Genomic DNA, 14683 nt, shown 5'->3' on the forward strand with positions numbered 1-14683 from the left:
GCCCCGCGGGGAGCCAGCGGAAGAACGGACGAGCGAAAATGAAAAGAAGAGAGAGAAGGAAAAGGCGTAAGTTCCGCGACCACCGACGACGCTCCGTGGAGCGCGCGCGGCCTTTCCGCGGTTCTTCCAGGATTCGAATTCCTACGGAAGTGCATGTGATCTACACCTCTTACCCCACTCTCCTCGTGCCATATCCGCAGCGGCGATGCGAACGGTCCTAGATTCGTCGCCCACTGCCGCAAATGCGTCGCCGCCGTTGCACTGTGATCCCGCCCCTGACTTCCGACCAGGGAAAAGACCCCGTTCTCGAATTTCCCTCGGAGCAGTCTTAAAGCGAGTCGCCGTTTCCCTCAGCTACGCTCCCCCCTGCCCCCCTAATGCTCCAGCGACCTCTTCGTTCGCGGGATCCCATTATAGATCGATATACAAGTAGCCCCCACGTCGCAAAACGCCGCGCAAAAAGAGGGGGGAGGGTGCAACACTAGGACTTCCCGGGAGGTCACCCATCCCAGTACTACTCTAGCCCAAGCGCGCTTAACTGCGGAGTTCTGATGGGATCCGGTGCATTAACGCTGGTATGATCGCACCCGCAAAGATCTCGCCCCCTCCCCCTCTTCAAGGGACACCGCCGAGCCACGGGCCCCATCCACGGCCCTCGATCCGAAACGGTTCGGCGCAGGGGCTCGCCCTCTCCCCCGACTTGGCGGCGCCTCCCGCCCCGCGGGGAGCCAGCGGAAGAACGGACGAGCGAAAATGAAAAGAAGAGAGAGAAGGAAAAGGCGTAAGTTCCGCGACCACCGACGACGCTGCGTGGAGCTCGCGCGGCCTTTCCGCGGTTCTTCCGGAATTCGAATTCCTACGGAAGTGCATGTGATCTACACCTCTTACCCCACTCTCCTCGTGCCATATCCGCAGCGGCGATGCGAACGGTCCTAGATTCGTCGCCCACTGCCGCAAATGCGTCGCCGCCGTTGCACTGTGATCCCGCCCCTGACTTCCGACCAGGGAAAAGACCCCGTTCTCGAATTTCCCTCGGAGCAGTCTTAAAGCGAGTCGCCGTTTCCCTCAGCTACGCTCCCCCCTGCCCCCCTAATGCTCCAGCGACCTCTTCGTTCGCGGGATCCCATTATAGATCGATATACAAGTAGCCCCCACGTCGCAAAACGCCGCGCAAAAAGAGGGGGGAGGGTGCAACACTAGGACTTCCCGGGAGGTCACCCATCCCAGTACTACTCTAGCCCAAGCGCGCTTAACTGCGGAGTTCTGATGGGATCCGGTGCATTAACGCTGGTATGATCGCACCCGCAAAGATCTCGCCCCCTCCCCCTCTTCAAGGGACACCGCCGAGCCACGGGCCCCATCCACGGCCCTCGATCCGAAACGGTTCGGCGCAGGGGCTCGCCCTCTCCCCCGACTTGGCGGCGCCTCCCGCCCCGCGGGGAGCCAGCGGAAGAACGGACGAGCGAAAATGAAAAGAAGAGAGAGAAGGAAAAGGCGTAAGTTCCGCGACCACCGACGACGCTCCGTGGAGCTCGCGCGGCCTTTCCGCGGTTCTTCCAGGATTCGAATTCCTACGGAAGTGCATGTGATCTACACCTCTTACCCCACTCTCCTCGTGCCATATCCGCAGCGGCGATGCGAACGGTCCTAGATTCGTCGCCCACTGCCGCAAATGCGTCGCCGCCGTTGCACTGTGATCCCGCCCCTGACTTCCGACCAGGGAAAAGACCCCGTTCTCGAATTTCCCTCGGAGCAGTCTTAAAGCGAGTCGCCGTTTCCCTCAGCTACGCTCCCCCCTGCCCCCCTAATGCTCCAGCGACCTCTTCGTTCGCGGGATCCCATTATAGATCGATATACAAGTAGCCCCCACGTCGCAAAACGCCGCGCAAAAAGAGGGGGGAGGGTGCAACACTAGGACTTCCCGGGAGGTCACCCATCCCAGTACTACTCTAGCCCAAGCGCGCTTAACTGCGGAGTTCTGATGGGATCCGGTGCATTAACGCTGGTATGATCGCACCCGCAAAGATCTCGCCCCCTCCCCCTCTTCAAGGGACACCGCCGAGCCACGGGCCCCATCCACGGCCCTCGATCCGAAACGGTTCGGCGCAGGGGCTCGCCCTCTTCCCCGACTCGGCGGCGCCTCCCGCCCCGCGGGGAGCCAGCGGAAGAACGGACGAGCGAAAATGTAAAGAAGAGAGAGAAGGAAAAGGCGTAAGTTCCGCGACCACCGACGACGCTCCGTGGAGCGCGCGCGGCCTTTCCGCGGTTCTTCCAGGATTCGAATTCCTACGGAAGTGCATGTGATCTACACCTCTTACCCCACTCTCCTCGTGCCATATCCGCAGCGGCGATGCGAACGGTCCTAGATTCGTCGCCCACTGCCGCAAATGCGTCGCCGCCGTTGCACTGTGATCCCGCCCCTGACTTCCGACCAGGGAAAAGACCCCGTTCTCGAATTTCCCTCGGAGCAGTCTTAAAGCGAGTCGCCGTTTCCCTCAGCTACGCTCCCCCCTGCCCCCCTAATGCTCCAGCGACCTCTTCGTTCGCGGGATCCCATTATAGATCGATATACAAGTAGCCCCCACGTCGCAAAACGCCGCGCAAAAAGAGGGGGGAGGGTGCAACACTAGGACTTCCCGGGAGGTCACCCATCCCAGTACTACTCTAGCCCAAGCGCGCTTAACTGCGGAGTTCTGATGGGATCCGGTGCATTAACGCTGGTATGATCGCACCCGCAAAGATCTCGCCCCCTCCCCCTCTTCAAGGGACACCGCCGAGCCACGGGCCCCATCCACGGCCCTCGATCCGAAACGGTTCGGCGCAGGGGCTCGCCCTCTTCCCCGACTCGGCGGCGCCTCCCGCCCCGCGGGGAGCCAGCGGAAGAACGGACGAGCGAAAATGTAAAGAAGAGAGAGAAGGAAAAGGCGTAAGTTCCGCGACCACCGACGACGCTCCGTGGAGCGCGCGCGGCCTTTCCGCGGTTCTTCCAGGATTCGAATTCCTACGGAAGTGCATGTGATCTACACCTCTTACCCCACTCTCCTCGTGCCATATCCGCAGCGGCGATGCGAACGGTCCTAGATTCGTCGCCCACTGCCGCAAATGCGTCGCCGCCGTTGCACTGTGATCCCGCCCCTGACTTCCGACCAGGGAAAAGACCCCGTTCTCGAATTTCCCTCGGAGCAGTCTTAAAGCGAGTCGCCGTTTCCCTCAGCTACGCTCCCCCCTGCCCCCCTAATGCTCCAGCGACCTCTTCGTTCGCGGGATCCCATTATAGATCGATATACAAGTAGCCCCCACGTCGCAAAACGCCGCGCAAAAAGAGGGGGGAGGGTGCAACACTAGGACTTCCCGGGAGGTCACCCATCCCAGTACTACTCTAGCCCAAGCGCGCTTAACTGCGGAGTTCTGATGGGATCCGGTGCATTAACGCTGGTATGATCGCACCCGCAAAGATCTCGCCCCCTCCCCCTCTTCAAGGGACACCGCCGAGCCACGGGGCCCATCCACGGCCCTCGATCCGAAACGGTTCGGCGCAGGGGCTCGCCCTCTTCCCCGACTCGGCGGCGCCTCCCGCCCCGCGGGGAGCCAGCGGAAGAACGGACGAGCGAAAATGTAAAGAAGAGAGAGAAGGAAAAGGCGTAAGTTCCGCGACCACCGACGACGCTCCGTGGAGCGCGCGCGGCCTTTCCGCGGTTCTTCCAGGATTCGAATTCCTACGGAAGTGCATGTGATCTACACCTCTTACCCCACTCTCCTCGTGCCATATCCGCAGCGGCGATGCGAACGGTCCTAGATTCGTCGCCCACTGCCGCAAATGCGTCGCCGCCGTTGCACTGTGATCCCGCCCCTGACTTCCGACCAGGGAAAAGACCCCGTTCTCGAATTTCCCTCGGAGCAGTCTTAAAGCGAGTCGCCGTTTCCCTCAGCTACGCTCCCCCCTGCCCCCCTAATGCTCCAGCGACCTCTTCGTTCGCGGGATCCCATTATAGATCGATATACAAGTAGCCCCCACGTCGCAAAACGCCGCGCAAAAAGAGGGGGGAGGGTGCAACACTAGGACTTCCCGGGAGGTCACCCATCCCAGTACTACTCTAGCCCAAGCGCGCTTAACTGCGGAGTTCTGATGGGATCCGGTGCATTAACGCTGGTATGATCGCACCCGCAAAGATCTCGCCCCCTCCCCCTCTTCAAGGGACACCGCCGAGCCACGGGGCCCATCCACGGCCCTCGATCCGAAACGGTTCGGCGCAGGGGCTCGCCCTCTTCCCCGACTCGGCGGCGCCTCCCGCCCCGCGGGGAGCCAGCGGAAGAACGGACGAGCGAAAATGTAAAGAAGAGAGAGAAGGAAAAGGCGTAAGTTCCGCGACCACCGACGACGCTCCGTGGAGCGCGCGCGGCCTTTCCGCGGTTCTTCCAGGATTCGAATTCCTACGGAAGTGCATGTGATCTACACCTCTTACCCCACTCTCCTCGTGCCATATCCGCAGCGGCGATGCGAACGGTCCTAGATTCGTCGCCCACTGCCGCAAATGCGTCGCCGCCGTTGCACTGTGATCCCGCCCCTGACTTCCGACCAGGGAAAAGACCCCGTTCTCGAATTTCCCTCGGAGCAGTCTTAAAGCGAGTCGCCGTTTCCCTCAGCTACGCTCCCCCCTGCCCCCCTAATGCTCCAGCGACCTCTTCGTTCGCGGGATCCCATTATAGATCGATATACAAGTAGCCCCCACGTCGCAAAACGCCGCGCAAAAAGAGGGGGGAGGGTGCAACACTAGGACTTCCCGGGAGGTCACCCATCCCAGTACTACTCTAGCCCAAGCGCGCTTAACTGCGGAGTTCTGATGGGATCCGGTGCATTAACGCTGGTATGATCGCACCCGCAAAGATCTCGCCCCCTCCCCCTCTTCAAGGGACACCGCCGAGCCACGGGGCCCATCCACGGCCCTCGATCCGAAACGGTTCGGCGCAGGGGCTCGCCCTCTTCCCCGACTCGGCGGCGCCTCCCGCCCCGCGGGGAGCCAGCGGAAGAACGGACGAGCGAAAATGTAAAGAAGAGAGAGAAGGAAAAGGCGTAAGTTCCGCGACCACCGACGACGCTCCGTGGAGCGCGCGCGGCCTTTCCGCGGTTCTTCCAGGATTCGAATTCCTACGGAAGTGCATGTGATCTACACCTCTTACCCCACTCTCCTCGTGCCATATCCGCAGCGGCGATGCGAACGGTCCTAGATTCGTCGCCCACTGCCGCAAATGCGTCGCCGCCGTTGCACTGTGATCCCGCCCCTGACTTCCGACCAGGGAAAAGACCCCGTTCTCGAATTTCCCTCGGAGCAGTCTTAAAGCGAGTCGCCGTTTCCCTCAGCTACGCTCCCCCCTGCCCCCCTAATGCTCCAGCGACCTCTTCGTTCGCGGGATCCCATTATAGATCGATATACAAGTAGCCCCCACGTCGCAAAACGCCGCGCAAAAAGAGGGGGGAGGGTGCAACACTAGGACTTCCCGGGAGGTCACCCATCCCAGTACTACTCTAGCCCAAGCGCGCTTAACTGCGGAGTTCTGATGGGATCCGGTGCATTAACGCTGGTATGATCGCACCCGCAAAGATCTCGCCCCCTCCCCCTCTTCAAGGGACACCGCCGAGCCACGGGCCCCATCCACGGCCCTCGATCCGAAACGGTTCGGCGCAGGGGCTCGCCCTCTTCCCCGACTCGGCGGCGCCTCCCGCCCCGCGGGGAGCCAGCGGAAGAACGGACGAGCGAAAATGTAAAGAAGAGAGAGAAGGAAAAGGCGTAAGTTCCGCGACCACCGACGACGCTCCGTGGAGCGCGCGCGGCCTTTCCGCGGTTCTTCCAGGATTCGAATTCCTACGGAAGTGCATGTGATCTACACCTCTTACCCCACTCTCCTCGTGCCATATCCGCAGCGGCGATGCGAACGGTCCTAGATTCGTCGCCCACTGCCGCAAATGCGTCGCCGCCGTTGCACTGTGATCCCGCCCCTGACTTCCGACCAGGGAAAAGACCCCGTTCTCGAATTTCCCTCGGAGCAGTCTTAAAGCGAGTCGCCGTTTCCCTCAGCTACGCTCCCCCCTGCCCCCCTAATGCTCCAGCGACCTCTTCGTTCGCGGGATCCCATTATAGATCGATATACAAGTAGCCCCCACGTCGCAAAACGCCGCGCAAAAAGAGGGGGGAGGGTGCAACACTAGGACTTCCCGGGAGGTCACCCATCCCAGTACTACTCTAGCCCAAGCGCGCTTAACTGCGGAGTTCTGATGGGATCCGGTGCATTAACGCTGGTATGATCGCACCCGCAAAGATCTCGCCCCCTCCCCCTCTTCAAGGGACACCGCCGAGCCACGGGCCCCATCCACGGCCCTCGATCCGAAACGGTTCGGCGCAGGGGCTCGCCCTCTCCCCCGACTCGGCGGCGCCTCCCGCCCCGCGGGGAGCCAGCGGAAGAACGGACGAGCGAAAATGTAAAGAAGAGAGAGAAGGAAAAGGCGTAAGTTCCGCGACCACCGACGACGCTCCGTGGAGCGCGCGCGGCCTTTCCGCGGTTCTTCCAGGATTCGAATTCCTACGGAAGTGCATGTGATCTACACCTCTTACCCCACTCTCCTCGTGCCATATCCGCAGCGGCGATGCGAACGGTCCTAGATTCGTCGCCCACTGCCGCAAATGCGTCGCCGCCGTTGCACTGTGATCCCGCCCCTGACTTCCGACCAGGGAAAAGACCCCGTTCTCGAATTTCCCTCGGAGCAGTCTTAAAGCGAGTCGCCGTTTCCCTCAGCTACGCTCCCCCCTGCCCCCCTAATGCTCCAGCGACCTCTTCGTTCGCGGGATCCCATTATAGATCGATATACAAGTAGCCCCCACGTCGCAAAACGCCGCGCAAAAAGAGGGGGGAGGGTGCAACACTAGGACTTCCCGGGAGGTCACCCATCCCAGTACTACTCTAGCCCAAGCGCGCTTAACTGCGGAGTTCTGATGGGATCCGGTGCATTAACGCTGGTATGATCGCACCCGCAAAGATCTCGCCCCCTCCCCCTCTTCAAGGGACACCGCCGAGCCACGGGCCCCATCCACGGCCCTCGATCCGAAACGGTTCGGCGCAGGGGCTCGCCCTCTTCCCCGACTCGGCGGCGCCTCCCGCCCCGCGGGGAGCCAGCGGAAGAACGGACGAGCGAAAATGTAAAGAAGAGAGAGAAGGAAAAGGCGTAAGTTCCGCGACCACCGACGACGCTCCGTGGAGCGCGCGCGGCCTTTCCGCGGTTCTTCCAGGATTCGAATTCCTACGGAAGTGCATGTGATCTACACCTCTTACCCCACTCTCCTCGTGCCATATCCGCAGCGGCGATGCGAACGGTCCTAGATTCGTCGCCCACTGCCGCAAATGCGTCGCCGCCGTTGCACTGTGATCCCGCCCCTGACTTCCGACCAGGGAAAAGACCCCGTTCTCGAATTTCCCTCGGAGCAGTCTTAAAGCGAGTCGCCGTTTCCCTCAGCTACGCTCCCCCCTGCCCCCCTAATGCTCCAGCGACCTCTTCGTTCGCGGGATCCCATTATAGATCGATATACAAGTAGCCCCCACGTCGCAAAACGCCGCGCAAAAAGAGGGGGGAGGGTGCAACACTAGGACTTCCCGGGAGGTCACCCATCCCAGTACTACTCTAGCCCAAGCGCGCTTAACTGCGGAGTTCTGATGGGATCCGGTGCATTAACGCTGGTATGATCGCACCCGCAAAGATCTCGCCCCCTCCCCCTCTTCAAGGGACACCGCCGAGCCACGGGCCCCATCCACGGCCCTCGATCCGAAACGGTTCGGCGCAGGGGCTCGCCCTCTTCCCCGACTCGGCGGCGCCTCCCGCCCCGCGGGGAGCCAGCGGAAGAACGGACGAGCGAAAATGTAAAGAAGAGAGAGAAGGAAAAGGCGTAAGTTCCGCGACCACCGACGACGCTCCGTGGAGCGCGCGCGGCCTTTCCGCGGTTCTTCCAGGATTCGAATTCCTACGGAAGTGCATGTGATCTACACCTCTTACCCCACTCTCCTCGTGCCATATCCGCAGCGGCGATGCGAACGGTCCTAGATTCGTCGCCCACTGCCGCAAATGCGTCGCCGCCGTTGCACTGTGATCCCGCCCCTGACTTCCGACCAGGGAAAAGACCCCGTTCTCGAATTTCCCTCGGAGCAGTCTTAAAGCGAGTCGCCGTTTCCCTCAGCTACGCTCCCCCCTGCCCCCCTAATGCTCCAGCGACCTCTTCGTTCGCGGGATCCCATTATAGATCGATATACAAGTAGCCCCCACGTCGCAAAACGCCGCGCAAAAAGAGGGGGGAGGGTGCAACACTAGGACTTCCCGGGAGGTCACCCATCCCAGTACTACTCTAGCCCAAGCGCGCTTAACTGCGGAGTTCTGATGGGATCCGGTGCATTAACGCTGGTATGATCGCACCCGCAAAGATCTCGCCCCCTCCCCCTCTTCAAGGGACACCGCCGAGCCACGGGCCCCATCCACGGCCCTCGATCCGAAACGGTTCGGCGCAGGGGCTCGCCCTCTTCCCCGACTCGGCGGCGCCTCCCGCCCCGCGGGGAGCCAGCGGAAGAACGGACGAGCGAAAATGTAAAGAAGAGAGAGAAGGAAAAGGCGTAAGTTCCGCGACCACCGACGACGCTCCGTGGAGCGCGCGCGGCCTTTCCGCGGTTCTTCCAGGATTCGAATTCCTACGGAAGTGCATGTGATCTACACCTCTTACCCCACTCTCCTCGTGCCATATCCGCAGCGGCGATGCGAACGGTCCTAGATTCGTCGCCCACTGCCGCAAATGCGTCGCCGCCGTTGCACTGTGATCCCGCCCCTGACTTCCGACCAGGGAAAAGACCCCGTTCTCGAATTTCCCTCGGAGCAGTCTTAAAGCGAGTCGCCGTTTCCCTCAGCTACGCTCCCCCCTGCCCCCCTAATGCTCCAGCGACCTCTTCGTTCGCGGGATCCCATTATAGATCGATATACAAGTAGCCCCCACGTCGCAAAACGCCGCGCAAAAAGAGGGGGGAGGGTGCAACACTAGGACTTCCCGGGAGGTCACCCATCCCAGTACTACTCTAGCCCAAGCGCGCTTAACTGCGGAGTTCTGATGGGATCCGGTGCATTAACGCTGGTATGATCGCACCCGCAAAGATCTCGCCCCCTCCCCCTCTTCAAGGGACACCGCCGAGCCACGGGGCCCATCCACGGCCCTCGATCCGAAACGGTTCGGCGCAGGGGCTCGCCCTCTTCCCCGACTCGGCGGCGCCTCCCGCCCCGCGGGGAGCCAGCGGAAGAACGGACGAGCGAAAATGTAAAGAAGAGAGAGAAGGAAAAGGCGTAAGTTCCGCGACCACCGACGACGCTCCGTGGAGCGCGCGCGGCCTTTCCGCGGTTCTTCCAGGATTCGAATTCCTACGGAAGTGCATGTGATCTACACCTCTTACCCCACTCTCCTCGTGCCATATCCGCAGCGGCGATGCGAACGGTCCTAGATTCGTCGCCCACTGCCGCAAATGCGTCGCCGCCGTTGCACTGTGATCCCGCCCCTGACTTCCGACCAGGGAAAAGACCCCGTTCTCGAATTTCCCTCGGAGCAGTCTTAAAGCGAGTCGCCGTTTCCCTCAGCTACGCTCCCCCCTGCCCCCCTAATGCTCCAGCGACCTCTTCGTTCGCGGGATCCCATTATAGATCGATATACAAGTAGCCCCCACGTCGCAAAACGCCGCGCAAAAAGAGGGGGGAGGGTGCAACACTAGGACTTCCCGGGAGGTCACCCATCCCAGTACTACTCTAGCCCAAGCGCGCTTAACTGCGGAGTTCTGATGGGATCCGGTGCATTAACGCTGGTATGATCGCACCCGCAAAGATCTCGCCCCCTCCCCCTCTTCAAGGGACACCGCCGAGCCACGGGGCCCATCCACGGCCCTCGATCCGAAACGGTTCGGCGCAGGGGCTCGCCCTCTTCCCCGACTCGGCGGCGCCTCCCGCCCCGCGGGGAGCCAGCGGAAGAACGGACGAGCGAAAATGTAAAGAAGAGAGAGAAGGAAAAGGCGTAAGTTCCGCGACCACCGACGACGCTCCGTGGAGCGCGCGCGGCCTTTCCGCGGTTCTTCCAGGATTCGAATTCCTACGGAAGTGCATGTGATCTACACCTCTTACCCCACTCTCCTCGTGCCATATCCGCAGCGGCGATGCGAACGGTCCTAGATTCGTCGCCCACTGCCGCAAATGCGTCGCCGCCGTTGCACTGTGATCCCGCCCCTGACTTCCGACCAGGGAAAAGACCCCGTTCTCGAATTTCCCTCGGAGCAGTCTTAAAGCGAGTCGCCGTTTCCCTCAGCTACGCTCCCCCCTGCCCCCCTAATGCTCCAGCGACCTCTTCGTTCGCGGGATCCCATTATAGATCGATATACAAGTAGCCCCCACGTCGCAAAACGCCGCGCAAAAAGAGGGGGGAGGGTGCAACACTAGGACTTCCCGGGAGGTCACCCATCCCAGTACTACTCTAGCCCAAGCGCGCTTAACTGCGGAGTTCTGATGGGATCCGGTGCATTAACGCTGGTATGATCGCACCCGCAAAGATCTCGCCCCCTCCCCCTCTTCAAGGGACACCGCCGAGCCACGGGGCCCATCCACGGCCCTCGATCCGAAACGGTTCGGCGCAGGGGCTCGCCCTCTTCCCCGACTCGGCGGCGCCTCCCGCCCCGCGGGGAGCCAGCGGAAGAACGGACGAGCGAAAATGTAAAGAAGAGAGAGAAGGAAAAGGCGTAAGTTCCGCGACCACCGACGACGCTCCGTGGAGCGCGCGCGGCCTTTCCGCGGTTCTTCCAGGATTCGAATTCCTACGGAAGTGCATGTGATCTACACCTCTTACCCCACTCTCCTCGTGCCATATCCGCAGCGGCGATGCGAACGGTCCTAGATTCGTCGCCCACTGCCGCAAATGCGTCGCCGCCGTTGCACTGTGATCCCGCCCCTGACTTCCGACCAGGGAAAAGACCCCGTTCTCGAATTTCCCTCGGAGCAGTCTTAAAGCGAGTCGCCGTTTCCCTCAGCTACGCTCCCCCCTGCCCCCCTAATGCTCCAGCGACCTCTTCGTTCGCGGGATCCCATTATAGATCGATATACAAGTAGCCCCCACGTCGCAAAACGCCGCGCAAAAAGAGGGGGGAGGGTGCAACACTAGGACTTCCCGGGAGGTCACCCATCCCAGTACTACTCTAGCCCAAGCGCGCTTAACTGCGGAGTTCTGATGGGATCCGGTGCATTAACGCTGGTATGATCGCACCCGCAAAGATCTCGCCCCCTCCCCCTCTTCAAGGGACACCGCCGAGCCACGGGCCCCATCCACGGCCCTCGATCCGAAACGGTTCGGCGCAGGGGCTCGCCCTCTTCCCCGACTCGGCGGCGCCTCCCGCCCCGCGGGGAGCCAGCGGAAGAACGGACGAGCGAAAATGTAAAGAAGAGAGAGAAGGAAAAGGCGTAAGTTCCGCGACCACCGACGACGCTCCGTGGAGCGCGCGCGGCCTTTCCGCGGTTCTTCCAGGATTCGAATTCCTACGGAAGTGCATGTGATCTACACCTCTTACCCCACTCTCCTCGTGCCATATCCGCAGCGGCGATGCGAACGGTCCTAGATTCGTCGCCCACTGCCGCAAATGCGTCGCCGCCGTTGCACTGTGATCCCGCCCCTGACTTCCGACCAGGGAAAAGACCCCGTTCTCGAATTTCCCTCGGAGCAGTCTTAAAGCGAGTCGCCGTTTCCCTCAGCTACGCTCCCCCCTGCCCCCCTAATGCTCCAGCGACCTCTTCGTTCGCGGGATCCCATTATAGATCGATATACAAGTAGCCCCCACGTCGCAAAACGCCGCGCAAAAAGAGGGGGGAGGGTGCAACACTAGGACTTCCCGGGAGGTCACCCATCCCAGTACTACTCTAGCCCAAGCGCGCTTAACTGCGGAGTTCTGATGGGATCCGGTGCATTAACGCTGGTATGATCGCACCCGCAAAGATCTCGCCCCCTCCCCCTCTTCAAGGGACACCGCCGAGCCACGGGGCCCATCCACGGCCCTCGATCCGAAACGGTTCGGCGCAGGGGCTCGCCCTCTTCCCCGACTCGGCGGCGCCTCCCGCCCCGCGGGGAGCCAGCGGAAGAACGGACGAGCGAAAATGTAAAGAAGAGAGAGAAGGAAAAGGCGTAAGTTCCGCGACCACCGACGACGCTCCGTGGAGCGCGCGCGGCCTTTCCGCGGTTCTTCCAGGATTCGAATTCCTACGGAAGTGCATGTGATCTACACCTCTTACCCCACTCTCCTCGTGCCATATCCGCAGCGGCGATGCGAACGGTCCTAGATTCGTCGCCCACTGCCGCAAATGCGTCGCCGCCGTTGCACTGTGATCCCGCCCCTGACTTCCGACCAGGGAAAAGACCCCGTTCTCGAATTTCCCTCGGAGCAGTCTTAAAGCGAGTCGCCGTTTCCCTCAGCTACGCTCCCCCCTGCCCCCCTAATGCTCCAGCGACCTCTTCGTTCGCGGGATCCCATTATAGATCGATATACAAGTAGCCCCCACGTCGCAAAACGCCGCGCAAAAAGAGGGGGGAGGGTGCAACACTAGGACTTCCCGGGAGGTCACCCATCCCAGTACTACTCTAGCCCAAGCGCGCTTAACTGCGGAGTTCTGATGGGATCCGGTGCATTAACGCTGGTATGATCGCACCCGCAAAGATCTCGCCCCCTCCCCCTCTTCAAGGGACACCGCCGAGCCACGGGGCCCATCCACGGCCCTCGATCCGAAACGGTTCGGCGCAGGGGCTCGCCCTCTTCCCCGACTCGGCGGCGCCTCCCGCCCCGCGGGGAGCCAGCGGAAGAACGGACGAGCGAAAATGTAAAGAAGAGAGAGAAGGAAAAGGCGTAAGTTCCGCGACCACCGACGACGCTCCGTGGAGCGCGCGCGGCCTTTCCGCGGTTCTTCCAGGATTCGAATTCCTACGGAAGTGCATGTGATCTACACCTCTTACCCCACTCTCCTCGTGCCATATCCGCAGCGGCGATGCGAACGGTCCTAGATTCGTCGCCCACTGCCGCAAATGCGTCGCCGCCGTTGCACTGTGATCCCGCCCCTGACTTCCGACCAGGGAAAAGACCCCGTTCTCGAATTTCCCTCGGAGCAGTCTTAAAGCGAGTCGCCGTTTCCCTCAGCTACGCTCCCCCCTGCCCCCCTAATGCTCCAGCGACCTCTTCGTTCGCGGGATCCCATTATAGATCGATATACAAGTAGCCCCCACGTCGCAAAACGCCGCGCAAAAAGAGGGGGGAGGGTGCAACACTAGGACTTCCCGGGAGGTCACCCATCCCAGTACTACTCTAGCCCAAGCGCGCTTAACTGCGGAGTTCTGATGGGATCCGGTGCATTAACGCTGGTATGATCGCACCCGCAAAGATCTCGCCCCCTCCCCCTCTTCAAGGGACACCGCCGAGCCACGGGCCCCATCCACGGCCCTCGATCCGAAACGGTTCGGCGCAGGGGCTCGCCCTCTTCCCCGACTCGGCGGCGCCTCCCGCCCCGCGGGGAGCCAGCGGAAGAACGGACGAGCGAAAATGTAAAGAAGAGAGAGAAGGAAAAGGCGTAAGTTCCGCGACCACCGACGACGCTCCGTGGAGCGCGCGCGGCCTTTCCGCGGTTCTTCCAGGATTCGAATTCCTACGGAAGTGCATGTGATCTACACCTCTTACCCCACTCTCCTCGTGCCATATCCGCAGCGGCGATGCGAACGGTCCTAGATTCGTCGCCCACTGCCGCAAATGCGTCGCCGCCGTTGCACTGTGATCCCGCCCCTGACTTCCGACCAGGGAAAAGACCCCGTTCTCGAATTTCCCTCGGAGCAGTCTTAAAGCGAGTCGCCGTTTCCCTCAGCTACGCTCCCCCCTGCCCCCCTAATGCTCCAGCGACCTCTTCGTTCGCGGGATCCCATTATAGATCGATATACAAGTAGCCCCCACGTCGCAAAACGCCGCGCAAAAAGAGGGGGGAGGGTGCAACACTAGGACTTCCCGGGAGGTCACCCATCCCAGTACTACTCTAGCCCAAGCGCGCTTAACTGCGGAGTTCTGATGGGATCCGGTGCATTAACGCTGGTATGATCGCACCCGCAAAGATCTCGCCCCCTCCCCCTCTTCAAGGGACACCGCCGAGCCACGGGGCCCATCCACGGCCCTCGATCCGAAACGGTTCGGCGCAGGGGCTCGCCCTCTTCCCCGACTCGGCGGCGCCTCCCGCCCCGCGGGGAGCCAGCGGAAGAACGGACGAGCGAAAATGTAAAGAAGAGAGAGAAGGAAAAGGCGTAAGTTCCGCGACCACCGACGACGCTCCGTGGAGCGCGCGCGGCCTTTCCGCGGTTCTTCCAGGATTCGAATTCCTACGGAAGTGCATGTGATCTACACCTCTTACCCCACTCTCCTCGTGCCATATCCGCAGCGGCGATGCGAACGGTCCTAGATTCGTCGCCCACTGCCGCAAATGCGTCGCCGCCGTTGCACTGTGATCCCGCCCCTGACTTCCGACCAGGGAAAAGACCCCGTTCTCGAATTTCCCTCGGAGCAGTCTTAAAGCGAGTCGCCGTTTCCCTCAGCTACGCTCCCCCCTGCCCCCCTAATGCTC

General features: G+C 61.5%; 20 non-coding genes across 20 annotated transcripts; all 20 read right to left on the minus strand.

Annotated features, from left to right (window-relative positions):
- Nucleotides 1-470: 470 nt before the first annotated feature.
- LOC149245929 (5S ribosomal RNA) lies at nt 471-589 on the minus strand. Its single transcript, XR_016268114.1, has one exon. It is a non-coding gene; the product is annotated as a 5S ribosomal RNA (ribosomal RNA).
- A 596-nt stretch (nt 590-1185) lies between these two features.
- On the minus strand, nt 1186-1304 carry LOC149245930 (5S ribosomal RNA). Its single transcript, XR_016268115.1, has one exon. It is a non-coding gene; the product is annotated as a 5S ribosomal RNA (ribosomal RNA).
- Nucleotides 1305-1900: 596 nt separating this feature from the next.
- On the minus strand, nt 1901-2019 carry LOC149245931 (5S ribosomal RNA). Its single transcript, XR_016268116.1, has one exon. It is a non-coding gene; the product is annotated as a 5S ribosomal RNA (ribosomal RNA).
- Nucleotides 2020-2615: 596 nt separating this feature from the next.
- Nucleotides 2616-2734, minus strand: LOC149245932 (5S ribosomal RNA). Its single transcript, XR_016268117.1, has one exon. It is a non-coding gene; the product is annotated as a 5S ribosomal RNA (ribosomal RNA).
- Nucleotides 2735-3330: 596 nt separating this feature from the next.
- LOC149245933 (5S ribosomal RNA) lies at nt 3331-3449 on the minus strand. Its single transcript, XR_016268118.1, has one exon. It is a non-coding gene; the product is annotated as a 5S ribosomal RNA (ribosomal RNA).
- A 596-nt stretch (nt 3450-4045) lies between these two features.
- LOC149245934 (5S ribosomal RNA) lies at nt 4046-4164 on the minus strand. Its single transcript, XR_016268119.1, has one exon. It is a non-coding gene; the product is annotated as a 5S ribosomal RNA (ribosomal RNA).
- Nucleotides 4165-4760: 596 nt separating this feature from the next.
- LOC149245935 (5S ribosomal RNA) lies at nt 4761-4879 on the minus strand. Its single transcript, XR_016268120.1, has one exon. It is a non-coding gene; the product is annotated as a 5S ribosomal RNA (ribosomal RNA).
- Nucleotides 4880-5475: 596 nt separating this feature from the next.
- Nucleotides 5476-5594, minus strand: LOC149245936 (5S ribosomal RNA). The gene has a single exon (XR_016268122.1). It is a non-coding gene; the product is annotated as a 5S ribosomal RNA (ribosomal RNA).
- A 596-nt stretch (nt 5595-6190) lies between these two features.
- LOC149245937 (5S ribosomal RNA) lies at nt 6191-6309 on the minus strand. Its single transcript, XR_016268123.1, has one exon. It is a non-coding gene; the product is annotated as a 5S ribosomal RNA (ribosomal RNA).
- Nucleotides 6310-6905: 596 nt separating this feature from the next.
- Nucleotides 6906-7024, minus strand: LOC149245938 (5S ribosomal RNA). The gene has a single exon (XR_016268124.1). It is a non-coding gene; the product is annotated as a 5S ribosomal RNA (ribosomal RNA).
- Nucleotides 7025-7620: 596 nt separating this feature from the next.
- Nucleotides 7621-7739, minus strand: LOC149245939 (5S ribosomal RNA). The gene has a single exon (XR_016268125.1). It is a non-coding gene; the product is annotated as a 5S ribosomal RNA (ribosomal RNA).
- A 596-nt stretch (nt 7740-8335) lies between these two features.
- LOC149245940 (5S ribosomal RNA) lies at nt 8336-8454 on the minus strand. Its single transcript, XR_016268126.1, has one exon. It is a non-coding gene; the product is annotated as a 5S ribosomal RNA (ribosomal RNA).
- Nucleotides 8455-9050: 596 nt separating this feature from the next.
- On the minus strand, nt 9051-9169 carry LOC149245941 (5S ribosomal RNA). The gene has a single exon (XR_016268127.1). It is a non-coding gene; the product is annotated as a 5S ribosomal RNA (ribosomal RNA).
- A 596-nt stretch (nt 9170-9765) lies between these two features.
- LOC149245942 (5S ribosomal RNA) lies at nt 9766-9884 on the minus strand. The gene has a single exon (XR_016268128.1). It is a non-coding gene; the product is annotated as a 5S ribosomal RNA (ribosomal RNA).
- A 596-nt stretch (nt 9885-10480) lies between these two features.
- LOC149245943 (5S ribosomal RNA) lies at nt 10481-10599 on the minus strand. Its single transcript, XR_016268129.1, has one exon. It is a non-coding gene; the product is annotated as a 5S ribosomal RNA (ribosomal RNA).
- Nucleotides 10600-11195: 596 nt separating this feature from the next.
- On the minus strand, nt 11196-11314 carry LOC149245944 (5S ribosomal RNA). The gene has a single exon (XR_016268130.1). It is a non-coding gene; the product is annotated as a 5S ribosomal RNA (ribosomal RNA).
- Nucleotides 11315-11910: 596 nt separating this feature from the next.
- Nucleotides 11911-12029, minus strand: LOC149245945 (5S ribosomal RNA). Its single transcript, XR_016268131.1, has one exon. It is a non-coding gene; the product is annotated as a 5S ribosomal RNA (ribosomal RNA).
- A 596-nt stretch (nt 12030-12625) lies between these two features.
- LOC149245946 (5S ribosomal RNA) lies at nt 12626-12744 on the minus strand. The gene has a single exon (XR_016268133.1). It is a non-coding gene; the product is annotated as a 5S ribosomal RNA (ribosomal RNA).
- Nucleotides 12745-13340: 596 nt separating this feature from the next.
- On the minus strand, nt 13341-13459 carry LOC149245947 (5S ribosomal RNA). The gene has a single exon (XR_016268134.1). It is a non-coding gene; the product is annotated as a 5S ribosomal RNA (ribosomal RNA).
- A 596-nt stretch (nt 13460-14055) lies between these two features.
- Nucleotides 14056-14174, minus strand: LOC149245948 (5S ribosomal RNA). Its single transcript, XR_016268135.1, has one exon. It is a non-coding gene; the product is annotated as a 5S ribosomal RNA (ribosomal RNA).
- Between the last annotated feature and the right edge of the window lie 509 nt (nt 14175-14683).

This window comes from Pinus tabuliformis, chromosome 7 (genome assembly GCF_031772625.1).
Source record: "Pinus tabuliformis cultivar Carrire ecotype Pingquan chromosome 7, CPIR1, whole genome shotgun sequence".
In the NCBI taxonomy this organism is placed as follows: Eukaryota; Viridiplantae; Streptophyta; class Pinopsida; order Pinales; family Pinaceae; genus Pinus; species Pinus tabuliformis.